This window comes from Belonocnema kinseyi, chromosome 1 (genome assembly GCF_010883055.1).
Source record: "Belonocnema kinseyi isolate 2016_QV_RU_SX_M_011 chromosome 1, B_treatae_v1, whole genome shotgun sequence".
In the NCBI taxonomy this organism is placed as follows: domain Eukaryota; kingdom Metazoa; phylum Arthropoda; class Insecta; order Hymenoptera; family Cynipidae; genus Belonocnema; species Belonocnema kinseyi.
The window spans coordinates 28,169,399-28,179,736 of NC_046657.1; the positions used below are offsets into that span (position 1 = coordinate 28,169,399).

At 19.6% G+C, this 10,338-nt stretch overlaps 1 protein-coding gene across 1 annotated transcript in view; it reads right to left on the reverse strand.

Annotated features, from left to right (window-relative positions):
* Positions 1 to 9,019: 9,019 nt before the first annotated feature.
* LOC117167287 (40S ribosomal protein S12) overlaps positions 9,020 to 10,338 on the reverse strand; it is a 12,213-nt gene continuing 10,894 nt past the window's right edge. Inside the window, exon 6 of the mRNA XM_033352114.1 lies at positions 9,020 to 9,116. The gene's annotated coding sequence lies outside the window, so the exon portion shown is untranslated. The remainder of the gene's footprint in view (positions 9,117 to 10,338) is intronic.

Genomic DNA, 10,338 nt, shown 5'->3' on the forward strand with positions numbered 1-10,338 from the left:
ATTTTATTTACAAAAAAAGTTCTTAGGTTCAAAAAAAACATTCAGTCAACTGAAAAACTGTGGTCGGTAATATAGGTATTTAGCTGTGTCACATGCCCTTAATTCCGAACTAAAAAATCGGAAAAAATATTTATAAAGTAGAATTTCGGCACTAAATTAAAACATAAATTTAAAAAAAAAATCTTAATCATAATACAGTACAGTGTTTTGTTTAATGTACTCCATCAGAACATCCTTCGCCAGTTTCCCCTCCAAAATCTTAGAAAAAAAATCGACATTTCAATAATTTATTTTCCAAACTCAAATCCCGAAATAGGAAATTTTTTTAATCAGAAAGGCTTTTTATCAGCAAGACTTTTATATCTTTTGGGTTCGTCTCAGAAGAGGGAGCCTAGGTTTTCATCATTTTCTCAAATTTTGGGAAATTCATCAATTTTGAAACACTAAGTCGAAAACGTGTACATTTTTTTTCATAAAACCTTGCAACAGGATAATTTCAAATTAATTAAATACATGTTTGACATAAACAAATTTTAATTAGAAATGTTTATTAAACGTAAAATAAATTTAAATCGCTCAAATATTGATCATTTCTAAATTAAAACATATTTAAAAAGATTAATTTCTGTGAAAGAAGACGAATTTTCAACCAAAAAAAATATCATTTTTCAACCTGAGATGAATGTTTTAAACTAAAATGATGATTTTCAAAAAACGTGGAATTTAATAAAAAAAAAGTTGAATTTTCAACTAAAAACGATTCATTTTCCGTTAAAAAAATTATTTAAAAAAAGAGAACGAATTTTCAACAAAATAGTTTAATACAGTAATATAAAGTAATTTTTAAAAATAAAAATGTTATTAATTTTTTTTAAAATTAAGCACGCCAAAAATGTAAACAATTTAAAACTTTTAGATTAAAATAGAAAAATTTTTAATTTAACATTTTAGATCACTCGTAAATTAAAAATATCCGGAATTAAATAATTTCACAATTTTTAATTAAACGCGCACAAAATTGAAAATTTTCATACAAAAATTAAATAATTTTAGAATAAAATTTAAAGAATGGGATAATTTCAAAATAAATAATTTTATATTAAAATTTTAAAACTAGAAATTTTCAAATAAAATATTTTAAAATTTTGTATTTTTTTTTCATTTTTTATCAAAAATATCTAAATTTAAAAAATCCAGTTTAAACTTGAAAAAGTAGGGCCAATTAAATAAATATATTTTTGACATAAGAAAATTTAAATATTTATTAAACTTTCAATAAATTTAAATTGTTTCAATTTTCATCATTTCTAAATTAAAACATATTTATAAAGGAAGATTAATTTCTGTCAAAAAAGACGAATTTTCAACCAAAAAAATATCATTTTTCAACCAGAGATGAATGTTTTAAACTAAAATGATGATTTTCAAAAAAAACGTTGAATTTAATAAAAAAAAAGTTGAATTTTCAACTAAAAACGATTCATTTTCCGTTAAAAAAATTATTAAAAAAAAGAGAACGAATTTTCAACAAAATAGTTAAATACAGTAATATAAAGTAATTTTTTAAATAAAAATGTTATTAATTTTTTTTTTAAATTAAACACGCTTTAGGATTCAAATTTAAAAATAGGACAAGTTTAAATCGAATAATTTTATATTAAAATTTCGAAGAGGAAATTAATTAAAATTGTATAATTTCTAACTGAAAACGCCAAAAATGTGAACAATTTAAAACTTTTAGATTAAAATAGAAAAATTTTTAATTAACATTTAGATCGCTCGTAAATTAAAAATATCCGGAATTAAATAATTTCACAATTTTTAATTAAACGCGCACAAAATTGAAAATTTTCATACAAAAATTAAATAATTTTAGACTAAAATTTAAAAAAATGGGATAATTTCAACATAAATAATTTTATATTAAAATTTTAAAACTAGAAATTTTCAAATAAAATATTTAAAAATTTTGTAATGTTTCCATTTTTTATCAAAAATATCTAAATCTAAAAAATCCAGTTTAAAATTGAAAAAGTAGGGCAATTTTAAACTGAATCAATATGGTTTGGAAAATTCGTCGATTTTGAAACACTTAGTCGAAGACGAATAAATTTAAATTGTTTCAATTTTCATAATTTCTAAATGAAAAAATACCTAAAAAAGACCATTAATTTCTGTAAAAAAATATACGAATTTTCAACTACAAAAACATCAGTTTTCAACCAAATAGATGAATTTTGAACTAAAATGATGGAATATTCAAGTGGAATAATAAAATTTGTATCTGAAAAAAAAAAATTTATTAATTCTGAACAAAAACTGTAGTATTTGGTACTTTAATCAAATTAAAAAAAATTCAATGAAAAACAGTGGAATTTAATAAAAAAAGTTGAATTTTAAACTAAAAATGATAAATTTTCAATTATAAAAATGATTTAAAAAATAGTTAAAAACAGTAATATAAAGCAATTTTTTGAAATAAAAATTTTACTACATTTTTAAAGAAATTAAGCACACTTTAGGATTCAAATTTAAAAATAGGACAAGTGTAAATCAATAATTTTATATTAAAATTTTAAAGAGGAAATTAATTAAAATTTTTAACTGAAATCGTCAAAAATGTGAATAATTTAAAACTTTTAGATTAAAATAGAAAACTTTTTAATTTAAAAATTTATATCTCTCTGAAATTGAAAATATCCAGAACTGAATAATTTCACAAATTTTAATTAAACACGCACAAAATTGAGAATTTTCATATTTAAATTTTAAAAAATAATACAATTTCCAAATAAATAATTTTATAATAAATTTTTAAAAATCGAAAAGTAATTTAAATATTTTAGATTCAAATTGAATGCACTAAAATTTGAATAATTTAAAACTTTCAGATTAAAAATTAAAAACAGGACAACTTGCAATTGAAGAATTTGAAACGATTTTTAATTGAAAATATCCAGAATTAAATAAGATCAAAATTTAATAATTTGAAAAATTGACACCGATTGTTAATAAAAAGCGTCCAAAATTGTAAACTTCCAGATTAAAATGTAAAAAGTAGGACAATTTCAAATTGAATCTTTTCCAATGCTTTCAAATTGAAAAATATCAGAACTGAACAATTTGAGATTAAAATTAGAAAAATAAATAATTTCAGATTACTATTTTTAAAATAGGAAAGAAAAATATTTAAAAATTGTCACTTGTAATTGGAAGCGCTCAAATTTGAATGATTTAAGATAAAAAAAACTTTCAGCTTCAAATTTTACATTAGGAAAATTTGAAATTTAAAAATTTGAAACGATTTTTAATTGAAAATATCTCGAATTAAATAATTTTAAACTTTAATAATTTTGAAATGAGACTATAATTTTAAATTTAATTATTTTTATTGTTTTCAACTTGAAAATACCAAGAAGTGAATTACTTTAGATTAAAATTTTTCCATTGGGAATGCAACTTCCATTTTATAATTTCTAATTGAAAGCGCTAAAATTTTAAAGACAGAAAATTAATTTGAAAAAATTTGAACAATTTAAATCTTTCAAATTAAGATTTTGAAATAGGACAATTTCCAATTAGGAAGGGCTTTTAAAAAATGAAAATATCCATAATTGAATAATTTCAAATGAAATATTAAAAAAAATTTTTTAATGTTATCCTTTTTATCAAAAATATCTGAATATAAAAATTCCAGATTAAAATTGAAATAAGTAGGGCAAATCTAAATTGAGTCATTTTTAACGCTTTTAAATCGAATGTGTCCAAAATGGAATAATTTTAGATTAAAACTTTTTAATAAAATTTCAAAATTGAGATTTTACCATTTTTAATCATTCAAGTTGAATAATTTTAAATTAAAATTTTGAAAATGAATAATTTCGGATACAAATTATAAAAATAGGAAAGTATTACAAATGTTTATTATTTCCAATTGAAAGCGTTAAGGTTTAAATAATTGAAAACTTTTAGATTATGTTTTTAAAAATAGGGTAATCTCAAATTGAATAATTTGTAACACTTTCAAATCGAAAATTATCAGAATTGAATAATTTTTTATTAAAATCCGAAAAATAAAACAATTTCAGATTAAAATGTTGAAAATAGGAAATAAAAAGAATTAAAAATGGTCATTTTTAATTAAAAGCGCTAAAATTTGATGGATTTAAAATTGAAAACTTTCAGATTAAAATTTAAAAATAGGACAACTTGAAATTTAAAAAATTGGAACGCATTTTAATTGAAAATATTCAGAGTTGAATAATTTAAAAGTGGAGAGTTTACCATTTTTAATTATTATTGTTCAAAACTGAAAACTTTCAAATTGAAATTGAAAAAATTGGACTATTTAAAAATTTTTATTATAATTTTGAAAATAGGAAAGCATTAAAACTTGAATATTTAAAATATTTCAAATTAATATTTTAAAATAGGACAATTACCAATTTGGAAGGGCTTTTAAATTGAAATTAACCAGCATTGAATAATTTCAAATGAAATATGAAAAAAAAATTTTAATGTTATTATTTTTTTATCAAAAACATCTAAATCTAAAAATTCCAGATTAAAATTAAAAGTGTCCAGAATGGAATAATTTTAAATTTTTATTTCTAAAATGAGATTAAACCATTTTTAATAATTCAAGTTGAATAATTTTAAATTAAAATTTTGAAAATGAATAATGTCGGATACAAATTTTGAAAATAGGAAAGTATTACAAATGTTTATTATTTCCAATTTAAAGCGTTAATATTTAAATAATTGAAAACTTTTAGATTAGGATTTTAAAAATAGGACAATTTCGAATTGAATCATTTTTAAGGCTTTCAAATTGAAAATTATCAGAATTGAATAATTTTAGATTATACTTAAAAAAAATCGAAAAATATCAAAATAAATCATTTCAGATTAAAATTTAGAAAATAGGAAAGAAAAAGAATTAAAAATGGTTATTTTTAATTGAAAGAACTGAAATTTGAATGACCTAAATAAAAAAATTTCAGATTAAAATGTTACATTAGGATAACTTGAAATTTGAAACGATTTTTAACTGAAAATATGCCGAATTAAATAATTTTGAAATGAGACTATAATTTGATATGAAAAGCGTTCAAAATTCTAAAATTCCGGATTAAAATTTGGAAATTTTTTTAATTTAATCATTTTTAAATTGAAAATACCAAGAAGTAAATTACTTTAGATTACAATTTTTCCAATAGGAAAGTAATTTCCATTCTATAACTTCCAAATGAAAGCGTTAAAAAATTAAAATTTCCAATTTAACAATAATGAATTGTTTTAAATTTAAATTCAAATGACTCGAAAACGTACTATTTTTAAATAAAAGCGTTCAAAATTGGAAATTTTTTTAACATTTGTAATTAAAAGCGTCCAAAGTTGAAACATTTCAGAGTGGAATTGAAAAACTTGGAAAATTTTAAACTAAAATTTTGAAAATAATAAAGTAATTTAAATTTTATTATTTCTGAGCGATAAAATTTGAATAAATAAAAATTGAAAACTTCGAGATTAAAATAGGACAATTTCCAAATTAACAATTCGGAATGCTTTTAAACTGAAAATATACAGAATTGAATAAATTCAAAGTAAATATTTCAAAATAAAATAAGTTCGAAATTGTAATTTTACCATTTTAAATAAAAAGTGTCCAAAGTTGAGAATTCTTATATTAAACTTTTAAGAAGACAAAAATTTCGAATTGAATAATTTCAGACTAAAATTTTGAAAAAAGGAAAGTAATTTAAATTTTATAACTCTTAATTGAAAACAATACAATTTAAATAATTTAAAGTATTCAGATTAATATTTTAAGATAAGACAATTTCTAAATTAGAACGCTTTTAAATTTTTTAAACGCAAAAATTTGAATAACTTAACATTGAAAACTTTCAGAATAAAATTTTGAAATAGGACAGTTTTCAATTTAAAAATTTGAAACTATTTTAAATTGAAAATGTCCAGAACTGAATAATTTTAAAATCAATATTTCACAATTAAATAATTTCAAAATTGAGATTTTACCATTTTTAATCACAAGCGTCCAAAGTTTAAAAAATTATTATTAACATTTTTTAAGTATGCAATGATTTGGAATTGAATGATCTTAACCACTTTTAAATTGGAAAATTTCCGAATGAAATAATTTTAGATTAAATATTTTCAAATAGGACGATTTCTAAATGAACAATTTTATATTAAAATTTTGAAAATGGGACAATTTCAAAATGAATAACTTTAGAATAAAATTTGAAAATCAGGAAATTAATTTAAATTTTATCATTTTTAATTTATAGTTTCAGATTAAAATGATAAAATAGAACAATTTCCAATTTTTGAAGTTTTTGAATTGAAAATATCCGAAACTCAATAATTTCAAATCAAATATTTCGAACTTAAGATTTTATCATTTTAAATCAAAAGCGTTCAAAATTTAAAAATATTCAATTGAAATTTAAAAATACAATTTTCAATCGCATAATTTTATATTAAAATTTTTAAAGTAGGAAAGTAATTTAATTTGATCATTTCCAACTGAAAGCGCCAAAAATTAGAATAATTTAAAACTTTTAGATTAAAATAGGTAACTTTTCAATTCAACATTTTGGAATGCTTTTAAATAGAAAATATCTAGAGCTAAAAAATGTCAAATTAAATAATTTTGAAATTGAGATTTCACAATTTGTAAATAATCACATTTAAAGTAGAAAAGCTTGATATCAAAATGTTTAAAATAGGACAATTTCAACATGAATAATTTTGACCACTTTTAGATTCAAAATTTTGAGAATTTAATAATTTCGAATGTAATTTTTTAATAGCACAATTTTCAATTTGGAACAGACTTTAAACTGAAAATATCCAGAATTCAATAATTTCAAAATTAATATTTTACAATTTTTAATCAAGCGTCCAAATTTGAAAAATTTAAAATTCAAATGTAAAAAATTGGACAATTTGAAATTGAATAATTTCCAATTCAATATTTTTAAAAGAATTTACCAAATTTATCAAAAGCGCTCCAACTTGAAATATTTCAGATTAAATTTTAAAAAATAGGGGAAATTCGAGTTGAATAATTTTTGACGCGTCGAAATTTGAAATGTCCAAAATTGAATAATTTGATATAAAAATGTAAAAAAGGACAATTTTAAAATTTAGATTTTACAGTTTTTAATCATTCAAATTGAATTGTAGATTGAAGTTTAGAAAATAGGATTATTTCAAAACAATTAACTTTAAATTAAAATCTTTAAAATATGCAGGAAAGTATTAAATATTGTATAATTTCTAATGAAAAGCGCTAAAGTTTAAATAATTTAAAATATGACAATTTCAAATTGAAAATGACCAGAATTAAATTATTTCAAACAAATTCAATAATTTTAGATTACAATTTTAAAAATAGGACAATTTCAAAATAAATAATTTAATTATTAAAGCGTTGAACATAGGAAAATGAATAATTTTGGAATTAGATTTTGAAAATAGGAAAGCAAGTTAAATTTTATTATTTTTCATTGAACGCGCTAAAATTAACTTAGAATTTGGAACGCTTTTTAATTGATAATATTCATAATTTTTAGCGTTCAAAGTTGAAAAAGTCCAGATTAAGGCCTTTAAATTGAATTTTTTATGAATTGAATAATTCCAAATTAAATATTTTAAAAATTGACATTTTACAAATTTTTCTTAAAAGCATCCAAACTTGAAAATTTTCATACTACAGTTTAAAAAATAAGGAAAATTCAAATTAAATCATTTTTAACGCGTTGGAATTGAAAATGTCCAGAATTAAATAATTTTAGATTAAAATGGAAAAAATAGGGCAATATCAAAATTAAATTAATAATTTAAAAATTGAAATTTTACCATTTTTAATCATTCAAATTGAATAATTTTAGAAGGAAGTTTTTAAAATAGGATAATTTAAAAATAAATAACGTTAGATTAAAATCTTGAAAATAGAAAAGTATTAAAAATTTTATAATTTCTAACTGAAAGCGCTAAAATTGAAATAATTTAAAAAATATCATAATTTCAAATTAGGTCAATTTTAACGCTTTCAAATTAAAAATGAAAAAAATTGGGAGCGCTTTCAAATTGAAACTACCAAGAATTGAATAATTTGACGTTTTTACTCAAAAGCGTCCATAATTGAAAATTTGAAAAATAGGACAATTTCAAAATAAATAATTTTATATAAAAATTTAAAAAATAAGAAAATGAATAATTTTGGAATTATGTTTTGAAAATGGGAAAACAAGTTAAATTTTAGTCTTTCTAATTGAACGCACTAAAATTCGAATAACTTCAAATTGAAAACTTTCAGATTAAAATTTTGAAATAAAACAATTTGGAACGTTTTTTAATTGAAAATATTCATAATTGAATAATTTAAAATTAAATATTTCAACATTGAATACGTTCGCAGTTGAGAATTTTTCATTTTTAGCGTTGATATTTGAAAAATTTCAAATTAAAACTGAAAAAATAGGACAATTTTACCCTTTTCAATCATTCAAATTGAATAATTTTAGATTAAAATTTCGAAACAAATAATTTCAGTTAAAAAATGCTGAAAGTAGGAAAATGAATAATTTTGGAATAAAACTTTGAAAATATAAAAGTGACTTACATTTTATCACTTCCGACTGAAAGTGCGCTAAAATCTAAATAATTAAAAATTTCCAAATTAAAATTCTAAATTAAACTATTTCAAATTTAACGGTTTAAAATGCTTTTAAATAAAAAATACGCACAATTGAATAATTTCAAACAAATTCAATAGTTTTAAACTAAAATGAAAAAAAAAGTAAAATTTCAAAATGAATAATTTTGAAAGCATGAAAGTAATTTAAATTCTATAATAATTAAAAATTAATTAATTCCTTACTAAAAAATCCGAAGAATATATTTAATAAAGTAGAATTTCGGCCCTAAATTAAAACCCCAATTTATTTTATTTAATAATCTTATAATAATAAAATAAATGCAAAAATGTATGTCAAATATTTTATTAAAGATACCTAATGTACAGTGTTTTGTTTAGGGTACTCCAACAGAACATCCTTCGCCAGAGTTTCCTCTCCAAAATCCTGAAAAAAAATTTCGAAATGTCAATAATTTATTTTCAAAACTCAAATTCCGAAACAGGAATTTTTTTTTTAATCAGAAAGGCTTTTTATCAGCAAGACTTTTATATCTTTTGGGTTCGTCTCAGAAGAGGGAGCCTAGATTTTCATCATTTTCCAACTATGGCTTCTATGCACTCCAAATTTTGATCAATTTTCTCAAATTTTGGGAAATTCATCAATTTTGAAACACGAAGTCGAAAACGTGTACATTTTTTCCTTCTTTTTTTCATAAAACAGGATAATTTCAAATTAATTGAATACATTTTTGACATAAACAAATTTTAATTAAATATGTACATTAAATGTAAGGTCAATTTAAATTGCTCAAAAATTGATCATTTCTAAATTAAATCATATTTAAAAAAGATGATTAATTTCTGTCGAAAAAGACGAATTTTCAACCAAAAATTATCATTTTTCAACCAGAGATTAATTTTTTAAACTAAAATTATGATTTTAAAAAACGGGGAATTTTATTTTAAAAATTTGAATTTTCAACTAAAAACGAATAAATTTCCGTTAAAAAAAAAAGAAAACTAATTTTCAACAAAATAGTTAAATACAATAATATAAAGCAATTTTAAAAAATAAAAATGTTATTAATTTTTTTTTTTAATTGAGCACGCTTTAGGATTCAAATTTAAAAATAGGACAAGTTTAAATCGAATAATTTTATATTAAAATTTTGAAGAGGAAATTAATTAAAATTGTATAATTTCTAACTGAAAACGCCAAAAGTGTGAAAAATTTAAAACTTTTAGATTAAAATAGGAAAATGTTTAATTTAACAATTTAGATCGCTCGTAAATTGAAAATATCCAGAATGAAATAATTTCACAATTTTTAATTAAACGCGCACAAAACTGAAAATTTTCATACAAAAATTAAATAATTTTCGATTAAAATTTTAAGAAAATGGGATAATTTTATATTAAAATTTTAAAACTAGAAAATTTCAAATAAAATATTTTCATTTTTTATCAAAAACATCTAAATCTAAAAAATTCAGATTAAAATTGAATCATTGTTATCGCTTCTAAATTGAGTTGTCCAGAATGTAATAATTTTAGATTAAAATTTCGAAAATAGGAAAGTATTAGAAATGTTTATTATTTCTAATTTAAAACGCTAAAATTTAAATAATTGAAAACTTTTAGATTATGATTTTAAAAATAGGATAATT